Here is a 21151-nt window from a genome sequence, read left to right as displayed (position 1 = left end):
GCTGCAAGTGAAAGTAAATAAAACAGATAATTAACAAGTGCCACCAACAGTGCCACCTACCCTGCAGCGTTATGTGCAGTTCCCCCTCCGCACACACCTAGTTACGGCCCTGCTGGTTCTGCAACTATAAACCTGAAATTATTCTAAAATATCCTCTGCATGAATGTATCAGTAGATTTAGATTTTACAATGAGCGGGGCACCGGCTTATGAAATCTTCTACTTATGTATGCGCCTGCATAGCACAATAAATTGTCCACCACAGTAAAGGGGCCCACAGCAGGCTCGGCAACATTCTAATGAGTCAGAGTGACTCATATGCTGCCGTTGCTGTGCATTGTGCTGCCCGTCCGTCCCTATCCTGATATTATAGATTGTGCTCACTGCTGGGTGTGGTGTGTTCAAACTGAAATCTAAATTGCAGTGTAAAAATAAAGCAGGCAGTATTTACCCTGCACAGAAACAATATAACCCACCCAAATCTAACCTCTCTGCACATGTTATATCTGCCCCCAACTGCAGTGCACCTGGTTTTGCCCATTAGCTAACCAATTTTCTGCTGCGATCAGATCTGAATTAGGCCCATTGTTTTGTACAACCTTTAGAGCAGGGATGGGGAACCTTCGGCCCTCCAGCTGTTGTTGAACTACACATTCCAGCATGCCCTGCAACAGTTTTAGCATGGCCAAATAGCAAAACTGTAGCAAGGCATGCTGGTATGTGTGGTTCAACAACAGCTGGGGGGCCGAAGGTTCCCCATCCCTGCTTTAGAGGCAATCATTGCAATCAATCAATCAATCAATTTCTGAGACTTCAATGAGACTTCTGCACCTGTCAACATTTCTATTAAAGGTGAGAAAACTGCTCCAGCTGTTTAAGGTTTGATAGGTGCCTTCTCCAACCTGCATGTTTCAGATCTTTCCACAGATGTTCCATAGGATTCAGGATAGCATTCAGATCAGGGGGTATATTTACTAAGATTCGTAATTGGAGGGAGATTAAAACAAATGACATCGGTAGTGTGAATTTGCAACTTTTTGTTTTTTTTACGACTCATTTACTAAGCTGTCGTATTCTGCATTTTCGTTTTTTCCGATGCCGATGTCATTCGTAATGTCTGGCATTGTTTTACGGGAGTGATTAGTAAAACACTGCCGGACTTAACACAATGAATTCCGGCCGGATCTGTGAGATCCGTGCAGGGCTTTATTGTGTATATTCAGAGAAGTGAAGAAAGAGTAAAAAATCCCCAAAACAATTTGCGTGGGGTCCCCCTCCTAAGTATAACCAGCCTCGGGCTCTTTGAGCCGGTCCTGGTTGTAAAAATACGGGGGGAAAACTGACTGGGGATCCCCCATATTTAAACAACCAGCACCGGGCTCTGCGCCCGGTCCTGGTGCAAAAAATACGAGGGACAAAAGACGTAGGGGTCCCCCGTATTTTTAACACCAGCACCGGGCTCCACTAGTCAGAGAGATAATGCCACAGCGGACACTTTTATATTGGATCGGGTATTCCGTTTTTTATTTTACCAAGTCCCTGGATTATAACTTTTAAGAAGAGGACCGATCTACCCCAGATTCTTTGTAAGTATAATTTTATTTACAGGTACCCCCTGGATTCTACTGGACAAGAGGACCGAGTGCTTCGTGTCAACATAGGTAAGTATGTATGTAAGTGTGCATGTATGTTTAATAAAATTTTACTTTCACGGTGTGTGTTTTGTTTTTATTTGGGTATTTTTTTGTAGTAGAACTACAGGTACCAGTGGGCCTGTTTTTCCCCCCTCATGCTGGTACTTGTGGTTCTCCAAGTACCAGCTTACAGGGGGAGGCTTGCTGGGACTTGTGGTTCTGCTACAAAAAACAATGGGGGTCATTCCGGGTTGTTCGCTCGTTATTTTTTTCTCACAACGGAGCGATTAGTCGCTAATGCGCATGCGCAATGTCCGCAGTGCGACTGCGCCAAGTAAATTTGCTATGCAGTTAGGTATTTTACTCACGGCTTTACGATGTTTTTTTTTTGTTCTGGTGATCGTAATGTGATTGACAGGAAGTGGGTGTTTCTGGGCGGAAACTGGCTGTTTTATGGGTGTGTGCGAAAAAACGCTACCGTTTCTGGGAAAAACGCGGGAGTGGCTGGAGAAACGGAGGAGTGTCTGGGCGAACGCTGGGTGTGTTTGTGACGTCAAACCAGGAACGAAACTGACTGAACTGATCGCAGATGCCGAGTAAGTCTGGAGCTACTCAGAAACTGCTAAGAAGTGTCTATTCGCAATTCTGCTAATCTTTCGTTCGCAATTTTGATAAGCTAAGATTCACTCCCAGTAGGCGGCGGCTTAGCGTGTGCAAAGCTGCTAAAAGCAGCTTGCGAGCGAACAACTCGGAATGACCCCCAATATTCTTTTTTTTTACACAAAAGGCTATCAGCCTCCCATCCACCTCCCACGGATGGGGGGTGGGGGAGGGCAGCCTCGGGCTTCACCCCTGGTGCTTGGGTGGCTGGAGGGGAGGACCCCTTGATTTAAGGGGTCCCCACTCCTCCAGGGTACCCCGGCCAGGGGTGACTAGTTGGTGATTTAATTCCAGGGCCGCAGGGACCAATATAAAAGTGTCCCCTGGCTGTGGCATTATCTCTCTGACTAGTGGAGCCCGGTGCTGGTGTTAAAAATACGGGGGACCCCTACGTTTTTTGTCACCCGTACTTGTTGCACCAGGACCAGGCGCAGAGCCCGGTGCTGGTTGTTTAAATATGGGGGGACCCCAGTTATTTCCCCCCCCCCCGTATTTTTTACAACCAGGACCGGCTCAAAGAGCCGAGGCTGGTTATGCTTAGGAGGGGGGCCCCCACGCAAATTGTTTTTATGATTTTTAACCATTTCACACCCCTTCCCACTGATAAACATGCATGGATCTCACTGATCCGTGCATGCCTATCAGAAGAATACGGTAAAAAAAGCAGGTCTATTTGAAAACTGCTTTTTTTTACGATTTGTACTTTTTCACGGCAGTGTTTGGCTATTGCCAGCAGTGATTGTGAATACGAATTTTAGTAAATTACTGAGTTGTATAAAATAACAGGCTTGTTTGACCGATGGTGTATTCATTCGTATTTTTTTCTTTGCCTTCAAAAAAAATACGAATGCCCTCATCACTGCCGAGATTTGAGTTTAGTAAATTCCCGAGATGACACTTTGAAAAAAAAACACAAAATCGTTCAAAATCGGGAGCTTAGTAAATATACCCCCAGGACTCATAAGGTGCATACACACGGAGCGATATAACTGAGCGATTTTGACCATATAGTCAAAATCGCTCAGAAAGTTAGTGCAGATCGCTCCGTGTGTATACAGGCAGCGATAGCGATGCGCGTCCCCGCTAAGTCGCTATCGCTGGGAAAAATAGTCAGTGCCGGCAAGTCAATTTTGGCTATGTCGCTGGTAAAGTTAGTTAAAATCGCTAGAGGCCAGCGATTTTTCCCAGCGATAGCGATGTTGCAGGCGGCGGTGGTGCGGGCGGCGGCGGGTTGTGGCGGCGTTGCGGGCGGCGGCGGGTTGCGGTGGCGGTGTGGGCGGCGGCGGTGCGGGCGGCGGCGGGTGGCGGTGTGGGCGGCGGCGGTGCGGGTGGCGGTGTGGGCGGTGCGGGCGGCGGCGGGTTGCGGCAGCGGTGCGGGCGGCGGAAATTTACCTTTCTCTTGCAGAGTTTGGCAGCGGAGCGGTACCAGTTTCAAAAATGGCGCCTCAGCGTCATTTTTGAAATTCAAGATGGCCGCCGCGAGCCAATCACGGCTCGCCGCGTCATCGCCCCGCCCCCTCCCGCTGACTTATATAAGTCAGCGCGAGGCAGCGGCTTTCAGTCCGACGGCGGAGGAGGAGCGGAGAAGAGCTCCTGAAGACGCCGTGGAAGTCCTGGATGGGCGGCGGCTATGCAAAAGAGCTTAGCAGCCGCCGCCCACCAGGTGAAGACGCCGGAGCAAGACCCCAGAAGCCCTGGGGAGGTGGCGCCCCCCCAGGTGAAGACGCCGGAAGCCCTGGGAAGGCGGCGGCCATGCAAAAGAGCTTAAAGGCCGCCGCCTCCAGGTGAAGACCCAGTTTAATAAAGGATTTTTAAAAGAATGTGTTGTGTGTTTTTTTAAATATTTTCTTTACAGGTGGACTACAGGTGCCAGCGGGCCCTTTATGTCCGGGCATGCTGGCACTTGTGGTTCTCCAAGTGCCAGCATGCTGGGGCAGGCTTGCTGGGACCTATAGGCCTACTGTAAAGAACAATATTACTATTGAAAGGCTATCAGCCTCCCATCCACCGGCCCACGGATGGGGGGGACAGCCTCGGGCTTCACCCCTGGCCCTTGGGTGGCTGGAGGGGGAGACCCCTTGATTTAAGGGGTCCTCACTCCAGTGTACCCCGGCCAGGGGTGACTAGTTGGGGGGGTAATGGCACGGCCGCAGGGACCAATATAAAAGTGTCCCCCGGCTGTGGCATTATCTCCCTGGCTAGTGGAGCCCGGTGCTGGTTTTAAAAATACGGGGGACCCCTATGTCTTTTGTCCCCCGTATTTTTTAAACCAGGACCGGACGCAGAGCCCGGTGCTGGTTGTCTAAATATGGGGGAACCCTACTCATTTTTTCCTCTGTATTTTAACAACCAGGACTGGCTCAAAGAGCCCGAGGCTGGTTTTACATAGGAGGGGGGACCCCACGCAAATTTTTTTTTTAACTTTTAGCTATTTAAATACCAGCCACCCTGTAAATTCATCCTATATATGACACTCATCCCCTTATTTAAATGAGATAGTCAAAATCTCCCATAGCCAAAATCTCTTGCATAGTTAGACAAAATCTCTGGTAAAGTTAGTCAAAATCTCCTACTGCCAGTTCAAGGGAAAAGTTAGTCAAAATCTCTCATAGCCAAAATCTCTCCGTGTGTATGCACCTATAGAAGGCCACTTGAGAATAGCATACCTCCCAACATGACCCTCTCCAGGAGGGACAGAATGCTCTGCTCCTGGACTCCCTCTTAATTTATGATTGCCTTCACCTGCGGTGAAACACCTTTCTTTTCCATAAACCTGTTCAAAACAGGTGCCTGCAGTCATAAATTAAGAGAAAAGTCCAGAAGCAGAGCATTTTGTCCCTCCTGGAAAGGGTTATGTTGGGAGGTATGGAGTAGTCCAATATTTTGTACTTATTCTTATCCATTGGGTGCTTTTAGCTACCAATGAACTGCAACTGAGACAGAACTTTCTGACAGTGGGCTGTGTGTTTCGCTCCAGAATGCCTTGATAGTCTTGAGATTGCATTGTGCTAGGCACAGATTGAAGGCACCCAATGCCAGGTACCGCTAACAGCCCCAAAACATAACCAAGCCTCCTCCATGTTTCACAGATGGCATGCTTGCACGTATGGTGTAATGGTAAGCATTACTGCCTCACAGTGCTGAGGTCATAAATTCAATTTCCACAATGGCCGTAACTGTGCGGAGTTTGTATATTTTCCCAGTGCTTGCATGGGTTTCCTCTGGACACTTCGGTTTCCTCCCACAATCCAAGAATATACTGGTAGGTTAATTGGCTCCCGACAAAAAATTAATCCTAGCATGTACATGTGTTTAGGGCAGACTAGATGGGTCAAGTGGTTCTATCTTCTGTCAAATTCTATGTTCTATGGTGTTATTTTTTCTTTAAAAGGTTTGTTTTTTGATTTGTGATCAAAGAGCTGACATGAAATGCTAAAAAGCTCCAGTTTTGACACATCTCTCCATAGGATGTTCTCCCAGAAGCATTGTTGCTTGTTAGTATGCATTTTATCAATTTCCAGTCTGGCTTTTTTATGTTTTTTTCTCAAGTTGAGTCCTCTTGGGTCTTCTCTATGGAGCCCACTGTCACTCAAAAAGCGCCAGATGGTGCAAACACTGACGTACATTGAGCTTGGAGTTCAGCTTGTATCTGTTTGAAATTATTATTTGCCTTTAATTTTTTTACTATTCTCACTATACTTCTGTTTAATCTGGGATCGATTTTCATCTGGCAGCTGCATCTAAGGAGGTTGGCTACAGTCCCATGGACTTTAAACTTCTTAATAATATTTGCAACTGTAGTCACAGGAACATCAAGTTGCTTGCACATGGTCTTATAACCTTTACCTGTCTATTATTTTCCTTCTATTCTCCTCATACAGCTCCCTCATGTTTTCTCTGGTCCGTGTTCAGTGTGGTGCACACAATGATACCAAAGAGTGGAGTGACTACTTTTCTCCATTTAAATAGACTGAATGACTGAGTAGAAGATTGAAAACATATGTGATGGTAATTCAAGAAAGCAATTTGTTTGAAATTTCACTATAATCCAATTATCTATTATCTGTCCAGGTGAGATTATGCCAAAATCTGCCATTACAGTCCAGTTTTTAAGGATATCCATGCTTGAGTCCAGATGAGCTGTAATGGTTACCAACAAATTTGTCTGCATCTGTATATTGTTTTACACCAACAGTCTGTTTCAATTTCTTATTTTATATGTTCAAAATAGACCTAAGGTGGTTTTCTATTCAGTCTTAGTCAGCCCACCCAAACACAGGCATCTTTTGCATTTTCTTCTAGAGAGTCCTCTGGTTTTTGGTGGACTGTCGTGCTGTTCAAAACTCTCAGTAGCACCTTCACATGTTTAATAAATGCAGTAGGGTCTCTCCTTCGGCAGAAACGAGTCCACTGCATAATCAGCTTAGTCGATAATATTTGTTTGCACATTCAGACGAGTCACAAAGATCAGACTCTGTCTACCTTGGCCATGGTTGGAGTATCTGTAAATGAGCCAAAAGTTTCTCCCAGAACATAACATTTTTGCGATTCATAGTAGATACCCATTCTTCCACTCTGGCAGTTCCTTTACAGAAGTGGACAGACATTCAGAATTACATTTCTTTGATAAGCCCAGGTTTCTTCTATGTTCCTTAGCTCTGCAGACAATCACAGAACCTGTTGATACATTTATCCCATACCAACTACACAGGGTCAGGTAGAACAACACTGGAGGAGATGTACTAAGCAGTGATAAAAGTGGAGAAGTTGCCCATTGCAACCAATCAGAGTTGAGGTAACATTTATAATTTGCATACTATAAAAGTATACAGTTGATTGGTTGCCATGGGCAACTTCCCCACTGGCTCACTTCTCCACTTTTATCACTGCTTAGTACATGGCCACCTTACTCTTCTATTCCATCAACAGATATGATCAGGCTTCACTACCTCTCCTTCTTCCCATACAACTTCTAGTCTCTCCTCCAGTAATAGTGATTTTTTTTTTAGATGCATCTCTAAAAGTCAGATGGTCCACACCAGGGCCGAAACTAGGATTTTCGGCACCCGGGACAAGGCAGTAATTTAGCGCCACACAGTAGTGCAGCCTTATTCTCATTACACAGTAGTACCCCATTAATATACATAGAATATATGTGTATATAGATATACACATATATATATATATATATATATATACACATATAAACTATCAAACGAGATGCGGCACTCACAGGTACTAATGTAAGCCATATGCAGCAGGTTTTCCTGTCTTGTCAACGTTTCATTTATTCAAATAAATTTTGTTGTGTCCTGACAAAATCTATATGAATAAATGAAACATTGACGAGCCAGGAAAACTTGATGCGTATGGCAAACGAGTGCCACATCTCATTTGAGTCGGCACTCACAACATCCGATCAATTTGCTCCGGTGCCAGATTCTATGATAATAGGGATCCAGAAATAAACGGCACTCAGAGTCAACAAATAACATAAAAAAACGTTTTAAACCATACATCAACGTTTCGAGGCTATAAACCCTGTCGTCAGGACACAGCATAAATGTGTATATATATATATATATATATATATATATATATATATATATATATCTCTATATATATATATATATATATCTATATATAGTGAAGATGTAGAAGCCGCACTCACAAATCCTTTTCATACATCAGCTAGGGTGCCAAATCCAGAGCAAAGTCCAATCCAGACAAAGTCCCAAATATATCTTCAAGAAATAAGGATGCACTCACCAGACTTCTTCAAAAGTACAAAACGAGCCTTTAATGTCACCAGCACATACTCACAAGGTCATGGGTTAATCAAGGGTGCCACTGCCACCGGCTTTCAAACTCCATGTACAAAAAAATGCTCGCACGCCCGCCTGCCACACCAGCCACATGCCCACCTCTCTCCTTCTATGCTATGCCAACGCCAGCCACTGATGAGGATCAGCATGCAGCCAGCTTTCCTCTTAGGAAGACAAATTCAAACTGGCAGGCGGTCGGCAGCAGCATTGACACGTCACTCGTTTTTACCAGCTGCAGCAGTACTAGTCTGTGACTGTCAGTGTCAGTGAGTGACTGACTTGTAAGTAAGCTGCTGCAGTTTGCAGGGGAAAGAGAGGGGGAGCCAGACCAGGCTGAAGAGGAGCAGAGTAATTGCAGTGAGTGCCATCAGGGGTGTTTGTTTGGTGCACACCACAACATCTGACAATGTATCTGCTTTATTAGGATTGGTACAAGGGTGGATATTTTATATGCATTGACCATCAATAGATGGTGCTAGACACGCCCATAAGGCGGTGCTAGACACAAACCTCCGATGGTGCACCCCCTAATAAAATGTGCTGCGCACGCTTATGTGGGGCACTGTGTGGCTAGCAGACACTGTACACAAACACTATGGCCATTCAGTTATAGCTGCCTCCCAGGGTAATAATCCCCACAGATCTGCACCTGGAGACTGGACACTTATACCCCTTTCACATCGCACAAATAACCCGGTATCGACACGGCATATTGCCGTGTCGAAACGGGTCAGTGTGCGATGTGAAAGCGCCTTTGCCGAATTAGCGGGTCGCCTGACCCGGTAATTCAACCCGGTTAAAAAGAAGGGTTATTACCGGGTTGAATACCGGGTCAGGTGCAGTGTGAATGGGAGCTGTGTCGATGCGACACGGCTCCATTCACAGCATAGGGAGAGGCGGCGCAGGAGATGAGCTCATCTCCCAGCGCCGCCTCCACCCCCGCCCCTGCTGCTGCTGTGCCCCCCGCTGCTATGGCAACCGACCCGGTATATTGCCGGGTCGGAAAGCCAGCAGAGGAGAGCAAATGCCGGATCCCACCCGGTAAGGACACGTTTCTCTTACCGGGTAGGATCCGGCATTTGCGATCTGAAAGCAGCATTACTGTTTTTGCCTTAGGCAGGTGGGAGAAAGAGCCATTGCTGCTGTTAAATTGTTAAATTCTGACTTCTGCCACCGCTGATACATGAATGCAGTACACTATGCTTGTAACCTCCACTCACAGCAGGCTCTGCTGACCGCCGGGCTGGGTGAAGAGCAGGGCCGGCCCGACGCATACGCGGGCTACGCAGCTGCGTTGAGCGCCAGGCAGTAGAGGGCGCTGCTGCAGACAGTGAGTCACAGTGACTCACTCTCTACAGCAGCGGTGGCCAGCAAGCGGGCTTGATCCGCTCCCAAAAACCAAAGGATAACCAGCTCTATTTAGATATTAAATAAAAAAGTTGATGCTAGACGGTATACATAAAAATACATATAGCTTTTAATTAATAGTATGATATAAGAATAAAATTGATGTGCAGGTATAAATAAATAATAACTTTTCATTGCATATCTAACTCCAGAATATATTCACCGTACAGACTTTGGACCTTTCTCCAGATTCCTCTTATGAGCACAAAGGTGGCTGGCGTTGCCCAATGTGATGCAGTCCCCAATAAATGAGCATGTAGCAATGTCCCAATGGGAAGTAATCTGTGCAGAAATTATAGGGAATTTGCTGTTGGAGAGAATGTGATATCCTTTAATGTCCTTCAGGTGCTGGTATGGAGTCCGCAATGAAAGTAACAGGATCCTTCTTGGCTCAACGCGTTTCCCTGGGTTGTTGTACCCCAGCTTCCTTGATCCGCTCCCGGCCACCGCTGCCGGGCACGCACTGGCGTCTCCAGCGGCAGTGACTATCTTAAATTCGACGCCGGCCGCGAGCCAATCAGTGCTCGCGGACCGGCAGCTGAGACTCCTGATTGGCTGCCGGACCGCGAGCTCTGATTGGCTCACGGGCCGGCGGCGAATTGAAGATAGACACCGCCGCTGGAGACGGAGGGGTAGGAGATGCGCACGCTGCGCTCTCCTCCCCTCACAGAAGCGGTGAGCAGCACTTTATTTTTTCAGGGGGGGAGGCACTGTGGGGGCATGTATAGCAGCACTGGGGGCATATCTGGCACTGTAGGAGGCACTGTGGGGGCATGTGTAGCAGCACTGGGGGCATATCTGGCACTGTGGGAGGCATTGTGGGGGCATGTGTAGCAGCACTGGGGGCATATCTGGCACTGTGGGGGCATATCTGGCACTGTGGGGGCATGTGTATCAGCACTGGGGGCATATCTGGAACTGTGGGGGCATGTGTAGCAGCACTGGCGGCATATCTGGCACTGTGGGGGCATGTGTAGCAGCACTGGGGGCATATCTGGCACTGTGGGAGGCACTGTGGGGGCATGTGTATCTGCACTGGGGGCATATCTGGCACTGTGGGGGCATGTGTATCTGCACTGGGGGCATATCTGGCACTGTGGGGGCATGTGTAGCAGCACTGGGGGCATATCTGGCACTGTGGGAGGCACTGTGGGGCAGAGGCGTAACCAGGGTTTTCGTAGCCCAGGGCAAGATGGAAAATGGTGCCCCCCCCCAAAAAAAAAACAGCAAAAGAAGCATGTGCATGAAAAAATGGGCGTGGTCACACACCAGAAGGGGTGTGGCCACTGAAAATGGCCCACAGTGCCAGTTACATTGCCCCACAATGCCAGATACAATGCCCCACAGTGCCGGATACATGCTGCCCCACAGTGCCAGTTACATTGCCCCACAGTGCAAGATACATGCCCCACAGTGCCGGATACATGCCCCACAGTGACAGTTACATTGCCCCACAGTGCCAGATACATGCCCCACAGTACCAGATACATGCCCCACAGTGTCAGTTACATTGCCCCACAGTGCCAGATACAATGCCCCACAGTGCCAGATACAATGCCCCACAGTGCCGGATACATGCCCCACAGTGCCGGATACATGCCCCACAGTGCCAGTTACATTGCCCCACAGTGCCAGATACATGCCCCACAGTGCCAGATACAAAGCCCCACTGTGCCGGATACATGCCCCACTGTGCCAGATACATGCCCCACTGTGCCAGATACATGCCCCACTGTGCATGATACATGCCCCACTGTGCCAGTTACATGCCCCACTGTGCTCTCTCTCTTCCCCCCTCCCCCCCAGTCAGTCACCGCTTGTGGCTCCGGCTCGCCTCTGATATGTGAGGGGAGGAGAGCGCAGCGCCTCTCCTTCCCCTCACCGCTCCAGGTCTCCGGCGGCTGTGTGGCGCCGGTTCGCTAGCCAGTCAGAGCTCGCGGACCGGCAACCAATCAGGAGCCGGTCCGCAAGCTCTGATTGGCTAACGCCACCGGAGACCGGACACAGCAGCGCTGCTAGTGCTGGCAGCGGCGGTGAGGGGAGGGAGAGACGCTGCGCTCTCCTCCCCTCACATTTCGGCATGACGGGGGCGAGTGGGGCATGATGCCCTGGCCGGCGGCGGCGCCCCCCTCTCCTGGGCCTGCCAAGGTGCCCAGGGCACGTGCCCCACTCGCCCTACCCTAGTTACGCCTCTGCTGTGGGGGCATGTGTATCTGCACTGGGGGCATATCTGGCACTGTGGGAGGCACTGTGGGGGCATGTGTATCTGCACTGGGGGCATATCTGGCACTGTGGGGGCATGTGTATCTGAACTGGGGGCATATCTGGCACTGTGGGAGGATGTGTATCTGCACTGGTGGCATATCTGGCACTGTGGGGATATGTGTATCTGCACTGGCGGCATTTCTGACACCTTGGGGGCATGTGTATCTGCACTGGGGGCATATCTGGCACTGTGGAGGCATGTGTATCTGCACTGGGGGCATATCTGGCACTGTGGGGGTATATATGTATCTGCACTGGGGGCATATCTGGCACTGTGGAGGCATGTGTATCTGCACTGGCGGCATTTCTGGCACCTTGGGGGCATGTGTATCTGCACTGGGGGCATATCTGGCACTGTGGAGGCATGTGTATCTGCACTGGGAGCATATCTGGCACTGTGGGGATATATATGTATCTGCACTGAGGGCATATCTGGCACTGTGGGGATATATGTTTCTGCACTGGGGGCATATTTGGCGCTGTGGGGATATGCGTATCTGCACTGGGGGTATATCTGGCTTTGTGGGGACATGTGTATCTGCACTGGGGGAATATCTGGCGCTGTGGGGACATGTGTATCTGGCACTGGGGACATCAGTCATCCACTATCTCAATGTCACCCTGCCTCAGTCACCCATTATCTCCCTGTCACCCCTGCCGCAGTCACACACCATCTCCCTGTCACCCCTGCCTCTGTCACCCATTATCTCCCTGTTACCCCTGCCTCAGTCACCCACCATCTCCCTGTCACCCCTGCCTCACCAGTAACCTATTATCTCCGTCACCCACTATCACCCTGTACCACGGGGAGTACAAGTGTGTAGCCACACCCCTTTCTTGTAAGACCACATCCCTTTTATCCCATCAAGGGGCGCCAAAATAGATTTTTGCTTACTAAAAAAAATAAGCTTGGTCCGGCCCTGGTGAACAGGAATCCGACGCTACCCAGAACAACCCTGCCTATTTTACATAAAGGCGTTAAACTCCGCCCTCATCAGATCTGGACTTTCGCATGCACAGTCCAGATATCTGACGGAGCTGGGGGAATTCGGGGGAATGAATAAGCTTTGCGGGGCAGCGGGAGACAAGTTTGAAAAAAAATGGGACCCTCCCGCATTCTGGCAAGTATAAATAACAGTTGAGTTCATAAATGTTGTATAGGTATTAGCGACAGAAGGGGTGGGGGAAGGAGACAGGGGCAGTCAGGAGAGGCTGGGCTTCAAAAAGGGGGGAAGCTGCAAGTGAAAGTAAATAAAACAGATAATTAACAAGTGCCACCAACAGTGCCACCTACCCTGCAGCGTTATGTGCAGTTCCCCCTCCGCACACACCTAGTTACGGCCCTGCTGGTTCTGCAACTATAAACCTGAAATTATTCTAAAATATCCTCTGCATGAATGTATCAGTAGATTTAGATTTTACAATGAGCGGGGCACCGGCTTATGAAATCTTCTACTTATGTATGCGCCTGCATAGCACAATAAATTGTCCACCACAGTAAAGGGGCCCACAGCAGGCTCGGCAACATTCTAATGAGTCAGAGTGACTCATATGCTGCCGTTGCTGTGCATTGTGCTGCCCGTCCGTCCCTATCCTGATATTATAGATTGTGCTCACTGCTGGGTGTGGTGTGTTCAAACTGAAATCTAAATTGCAGTGTAAAAATAAAGCAGGCAGTATTTACCCTGCACAGAAACAATATAACCCACCCAAATCTAACCTCTCTGCACATGTTATATCTGCCCCCAACTGCAGTGCACCTGGTTTTGCCCATTAGCTAACCAATTTTCTGCTGCGATCAGATCTGAATTAGGCCCATTGTTTTGTACAACCTTTAGAGCAGGGATGGGGAACCTTCGGCCCTCCAGCTGTTGTTGAACTACACATTCCAGCATGCCCTGCAACAGTTTTAGCATGGCCAAATAGCAAAACTGTAGCAAGGCATGCTGGTATGTGTGGTTCAACAACAGCTGGGGGGCCGAAGGTTCCCCATCCCTGCTTTAGAGGCAATCAATCAATCAATTTCTGAGACTTCAATGAGACTTCTGCACCTGTCAACATTTCTATTAAAGGTGAGAAAACTGCTCCAGCTGTTTAAGGTTTGATAGGTGCCTTCTCCAACCTGCATGTTTCAGATCTTTCCACAGATGTTCCATAGGATTCAGGATAGCATTCAGATCAGGGGGTATATTTACTAAGATTCGTAATTGGAGGGAGATTAAAACAAATGACATCGGTAGTGTGAATTTGCAACTTTTTGTTTTTTTTACGACTCATTTACTAAGCTGTCGTATTCTGCATTTTCGTTTTTTCCGATGCCGATGTCATTCGTAATGTCTGGCATTGTTTTACGGGAGTGATTAGTAAAACACTGCCGGACTTAACACAATGAATTCCGGCCGGATCTGTGAGATCCGTGCAGGGCTTTATTGTGTATATTCAGAGAAGTGAAGAAAGAGTAAAAAATCCCCAAAACAATTTGCGTGGGGTCCCCCTCCTAAGTATAACCAGCCTCGGGCTCTTTGAGCCGGTCCTGGTTGTAAAAATACGGGGGGAAAACTGACTGGGGATCCCCCATATTTAAACAACCAGCACCGGGCTCTGCGCCCGGTCCTGGTGCAAAAAATACGAGGGACAAAAGACGTAGGGGTCCCCCGTATTTTTAACACCAGCACCGGGCTCCACTAGTCAGAGAGATAATGCCACAGCGGACACTTTTATATTGGATCGGGTATTCCGTTTTTTTATTTTACCAAGTCCCTGGATTATAACTTTTAAGAAGAGGACCGATCTACCCCAGATTCTTTGTAAGTATAATTTTATTTACAGGTACCCCCTGGATTCTACTGGACAAGAGGACCGAGTGCTTCGTGTCAACATAGGTAAGTATGTATGTAAGTGTGCATGTATGTTTAATAAAATTTTACTTTCACGGTGTGTGTTTTGTTTTTATTTGGGTATTTTTTTGTAGTAGAACTACAGGTACCAGTGGGCCTGTTTTTCCCCCCTCATGCTGGTACTTGTGGTTCTCCAAGTACCAGCTTACAGGGGGAGGCTTGCTGGGACTTGTGGTTCTGCTACAAAAAACAATGGGGGTCATTCCGGGTTGTTCGCTCGTTATTTTTTTCTCACAACGGAGCGATTAGTCGCTAATGCGCATGCGCAATGTCCGCAGTGCGACTGCGCCAAGTAAATTTGCTATGCAGTTAGGTATTTTACTCACGGCTTTACGATGTTTTTTTTTTGTTCTGGTGATCGTAATGTGATTGACAGGAAGTGGGTGTTTCTGGGCGGAAACTGGCTGTTTTATGGGTGTGTGCGAAAAAACGCTACCGTTTCTGGGAAAAACGCGGGAGTGGCTGGAGAAACGGAGGAGTGTCTGGGCGAACGCTGGGTGTGTTTGTGACGTCAAACCAGGAACGAAACTGACTGAACTGATCGCAGATGCCGAGTAAGTCTGGAGCTACTCAGAAACTGCTAAGAAGTGTCTATTCGCAATTCTGCTAATCTTTCGTTCGCAATTTTGATAAGCTAAGATTCACTCCCAGTAGGCGGCGGCTTAGCGTGTGCAAAGCTGCTAAAAGCAGCTTGCGAGCGAACAACTCGGAATGACCCCCAATATTCTTTTTTTTTACACAAAAGGCTATCAGCCTCCCATCCACCTCCCACGGATGGGGGGTGGGGGAGGGCAGCCTCGGGCTTCACCCCTGGTGCTTGGGTGGCTGGAGGGGAGGACCCCTTGATTTAAGGGGTCCCCACTCCTCCAGGGTACCCCGGCCAGGGGTGACTAGTTGGTGATTTAATTCCAGGGCCGCAGGGACCAATATAAAAGTGTCCCCTGGCTGTGGCATTATCTCTCTGACTAGTGGAGCCCGGTGCTGGTGTTAAAAATACGGGGGACCCCTACGTTTTTTGTCACCCGTATTTGTTGCACCAGGACCAGGCGCAGAGCCCGGTGCTGGTTGTTTAAATATGGGGGGACCCCAGTTATTCCCCCCCCCCCCGTATTTTTTACAACCAGGACCGGCTCAAAGAGCCGAGGCTGGTTATGCTTAGGAGGGGGGCCCCCACGCAAATTGTTTTTATGATTTTTAACCATTTCACACCCCTTCCCACTGATAAACATGCATGGATCTCACTGATCCGTGCATGCCTATCAGAAGAATACGGTAAAAAAAGCAGGTCTATTTGAAAACTGCTTTTTTTTACGATTTGTACTTTTTCACGGCAGTGTTTGGCTATTGCCAGCAGTGATTGTGAATACGAATTTTAGTAAATTACTGAGTTGTATAAAATAACAGGCTTGTTTGACCGATGGTGTATTCATTCGTATTTTTTTCTTTGCCTTCAAAAAAAATACGAATGCCCTCATCACTGCCGAGATTTGATTTTAGTAAATTCCCGAGATGACACTTTGAAAAAAAAACACAAAATCGTTCAAAATCGGGAGCTTAGTAAATATACCCCCAGGACTCATAAGGTGCATACACACGGAGCGATATAACTGAGCGATTTTGACTATATAGTCAAAATCGCTCAGAAAGTTAGTGCAGATCGCTCCGTGTGTATACAGGCAGCGATAGCGATGCGCGTCCCCGCTAAGTCGCTATCGCTGGGAAAAATAGTCAGTGCCGGCAAGTCAATTTTGGCTATGTCGCTGGTAAAGTTAGTTAAAATCGCTAGAGGCCAGCGATTTTTCCCAGCGATAGCGATGTTGCAGGCGGCGGTGGTGCGGGCGGCGGCGGGTTGTGGCGGCGTTGCGGGCGGCGGCGGGTTGCGGTGGCGGTGTGGGCGGCGGCGGTGCGGGCGGCGGCGGGTGGCGGTGTGGGCGGCGGCGGTGCGGGTGGCGGTGTGGGCGGCGGCGGTGCGGGCGGCGGCGGGTTGCGGCAGCGGTGCGGGCGGCGGAAATTTACCTTTCTCTTGCAGAGTTTGGCAGCGGAGCGGTACCAGTTTCAAAAATGGCGCCTCAGCGTCATTTTTGAAATTCAAGATGGCCGCCGCGAGCCAATCACGGCTCGCCGCGTCATCGCCCCGCCCCCTCCCGCTGACTTATATAAGTCAGCGCGAGGCAGCGGCTTTCAGTCCGACGGCGGAGGAGGAGCGGAGAAGAGCTCCTGAAGACGCCGTGGAAGTCCTGGATGGGCGGCGGCTATGCAAAAGAGCTTAGCAGCCGCCGCCCACCAGGTGAAGACGCCGGAGCAAGACCCCAGAAGCCCTGGGGAGGTGGCGCCCCCCCAGGTGAAGACGCCGGAAGCCCTGGGAAGGCGGCGGCCATGCAAAAGAGCTTAAAGGCCGCCGCCCCCAGGTGAAGACCCAGTTTAATAAAGGATTTTTAAAAGAATGTGTTGTGTTTTTTTTTAAATATTTTCTTTACAGGTGGACTACAGGTGCCAGCGGGCCCTTTATGTCCGGGCATGCTGGCACTTGTGGTTCTCCAAGTGCCAGCATGCTGGGGCAGGCTTGCTGGGACCTATAGGCCTACTGTAAAGAACAATATTACTATTGAAAGGCTATCAGCCTCCCATCCACCGGCCCACGGATGGGGGGGACAGCCTCGGGCTTCACCCCTGGCCCTTGGGTGGCTGGAGGGGGAGACCCCTTGATTTAAGGGGTCCTCACTCCAGTGTACCCCGGCCAGGGGTGACTAGTTGGGGGGGTAATGGCACGGCCGCAGGGACCAATATAAAAGTGTCCCCCGGCTGTGGCATTATCTCCCTGGCTAGTGGAGCCCGGTGCTGGTTTTAAAAATACGGGGGACCCCTATGTCTTTTGTCCCCCGTATTTTTTAAACCAGGACCGGACGCAGAGCCCGGTGCTGGTTGTCTAAATATGGGGGAACCCTACTCATTTTTTCCTCTGTATTTTAACAACCAGGACTGGCTCAAAGAGCCCGAGGCTGGTTTTACATAGGAGGGGGGACCCCACGCAAAAAATTTTTTTAACTTTTAGCTATTTAAATACCAGCCACCCTGTAAATTCATCCTATATATGACACTCATCCCCTTATTTAAATGAGATAGTCAAAATCTCCCATAGCCAAAATCTCTTGCATAGTTAGACAAAATCTCTGGTAAAGTTAGTCAAAATCTCCTACTGCCAGTTCAAGAGAAAAGTTAGTCAAAATCTCTCATAGCCAAAATCTCTCCGTGTGTATGCACCTATAGAAGGCCACTTGAGAATAGCATACCTCCCAACATGACCCTCTCCAGGAGGGACAGAATGCTCTGCTCCTGGACTCCCTCTTAATTTATGATTGCCTTCACCTGCGGTGAAACACCTTTCTTTTCCATAAACCTGTTCAAAACAGGTGCCTGCAGTCATAAATTAAGAGAAAAGTCCAGAAGCAGAGCATTTTGTCCCTCCTGGAAAGGGTTATGTTGGGAGGTATGGAATAGTCCAATATTTTGTACTTATTCTTATCCATTGGGTGCTTTTAGCTACCAATGAACTGCAACTGAGACAGAACTTTCTGACAGTGGGCTGTGTGTTTCGCTCCAGAATGCCTTGATAGTCTTGAGATTGCATTGTGCTAGGCACAGATTGAAGGCACCCAATGCCAGGTACCGCTAACAGCCCCAAAACATAACCAAGCCTCCTCCATGTTTCACAGATGGCATGCTTGCACGTATGGTGTAATGGTAAGCATTACTGCCTCACAGTGCTGAGGTCATAAATTCAATTTCCACAATGGCCGTAACTGTGCGGAGTTTGTATATTTTCCCAGTGCTTGCATGGGTTTCCTCTGGACACTTCGGTTTCCTCCCACAATCCAAGAATATACTGGTAGGTTAATTGGCTCCCGACAAAAAATTAATCCTAGCATGTACATGTGTTTAGGGCAGACTAGATGGGTCAAGTGGTTCTATCTTCTGTCAAATTATAATTATGGTGTTATTTTTTCTTTAAAAGGTTTGTTTTTTGATTTGTGATCAAAGAGCTGACATGAAATGCTAAAAAGCTCCAGTTTTGACACATCTCTCCATAGGATGTTCTCCCAGAAGCATTGTTGCTTGTTAGTATGCATTTTATCAATTTCCAGTCTGGCTTTTTTATGTTTTTTTCTCAAGTTGAGTCCTCTTGGGTCTTCTCTATGGAGCCCACTGTCACTCAAAAAGCGCCAGATGGTGCAAACACTGACGTACATTGAGCTTGGAGTTCAGCTTGTATCTGTTTGAAATTATTATTTGCCTTTAATTTTTTTACTATTCTCACTATACTTCTGTTTAATCTGGGATCGATTTTCATCTGGCAGCTGCATCTAAGGAGGTTGGCTACAGTCCCATGGACTTTAAACTTCTTAATAATATTTGCAACTGTAGTCACAGGAACATCAAGTTGCTTGCACATGGTCTTATAACCTTTACCTGTCTATTATTTTCCTTCTATTCTCCTCATACAGCTCCCTCATGTTTTCTCTGGTCCGTGTTCAGTGTGGTGCACACAATGATACCAAAGAGTGGAGTGACTACTTTTCTCCATTTAAATAGACTGAATGACTGAGTAGAAGATTGAAAACATATGTGATGGTAATTCAAGAAAGCAATTTGTTTGAAATTTCACTATAATCCAATTATCTATTATCTGTCCAGGTGAGATTATGCCAAAATCTGCCATTACAGTCCAGTTTTTAAGGATATCCATGCTTGAGTCCAGATGAGCTGTAATGGTTACCAACAAATTTGTCTGCATCTGTATATTGTTTTACACCAACAGTCTGTTTCAATTTCTTATTTTATATGTTCAAAATAGACCTAAGGTGGTTTTCTATTCAGTCTTAGTCAGCCCACCCAAACACAGGCATCTTTTGCATTTTCTTCTAGAGAGTCCTCTGGTTTTTGGTGGACTGTCGTGCTGTTCAAAACTCTCAGTAGCACCTTCACATGTTTAATAAATGCAGTAGGGTCTCTCCTTCGGCAGAAACGAGTCCACTGCATAATCAGCTTAGTCGATAATATTTGTTTGCACATTCAGACGAGTCACAAAGATCAGACTCTGTCTACCTTGGCCATGGTTGGAGTATCTGTAAATGAGCCAAAAGTTTCTCCCAGAACATAACATTTTTGCGATTCATAGTAGATACCCATTCTTCCACTCTGGCAGTTCCTTTACAGAAGTGGACAGACATTCAGAATTACATTTCTTTGATAAGCCCAGGTTTCTTCTATGTTCCTTAGCTCTGCAGACAATCACAGAACCTGTTGATACATTTATCCCATACCAACTACACAGGGTCAGGTAGAACAACACTGGAGGAGATGTACTAAGCAGTGATAAAAGTGGAGAAGTTGCCCATTGCAACCAATCAGAGTTGAGGTAACATTTATAATTTGCATACTATAAAAGTATACAGTTGATTGGTTGCCATGGGCAACTTCCCCACTGGCTCACTTCTCCACTTTTATCACTGCTTAGTACATGGCCACCTTACTCTTCTATTCCATCAACAGATATGATCAGGCTTCACTACCTCTCCTTCTTCCCATACAACTTCTAGTCTCTCCTCCAGTAATAGTGATTTTTTTTTTAGATGCATCTCTAAGAGCCTTGGGTAGCATTCACTCAGGGCAAAGCTTTGAGAGTCAGATGGTCCACACCAGGGCCGAAACTAGGATTTTCGGCACCCGGGACAAGGCAGTAATTTAGCGCCACACAGTAGTGCAGCCTTATTCTCATTACACAGTAGTACCCCATTAATATACATAGAATATATGTGTATATAGATATACACATATATATATATATATATATATATATACACATATAAACTATCAAACGAGATGCGGCACTCACAGGTACTAATGTAAGCCATATGCAGCAGGTTTTCCTGTCTTGTCAACGTTTCATTTATTCAAATAAATTTTGTTGTGTCCTGACAAAATCTATATGAATAAATGAAACATTGACGAGCCAGGAAAACTTGATGCGTATGGCAAACGAGTGCCACATCTCATTTGAGTCGGCACTCACAACATCCGATCAATTTGCTCCGGTGCCAGATTCTATGATAATAGGGATCCAGAAATAAACGGCACTCAGAGTCAACAAATAACATAAAAAAACGTTTTAAACCATACATCAACGTTTCGAGGCTATAAACCCTGTCGTCAGGACACAGCATAAATGTGTATATATATATATATATATATATATATATATATCTCTATATATATATATATATATCTATATATAGTGAAGATGTAGAAGCCGCACTCACAAATCCTTTTCATACATCAGCTAGGGTGCCAAATCCAGAGCAAAGTCCAATCCAGACAAAGTCCCAAATATATCTTCAAGAAATAAGGATGCACTCACCAGACTTCTTCAAAAGTACAAAACGAGCCTTTAATGTCACCAGCACATA

This window comes from Pseudophryne corroboree, chromosome 6 (genome assembly GCF_028390025.1).
Source record: "Pseudophryne corroboree isolate aPseCor3 chromosome 6, aPseCor3.hap2, whole genome shotgun sequence".
In the NCBI taxonomy this organism is placed as follows: domain Eukaryota; kingdom Metazoa; phylum Chordata; class Amphibia; order Anura; family Myobatrachidae; genus Pseudophryne; species Pseudophryne corroboree.
Note: the sequence above shows the minus strand (reverse complement) of the source record.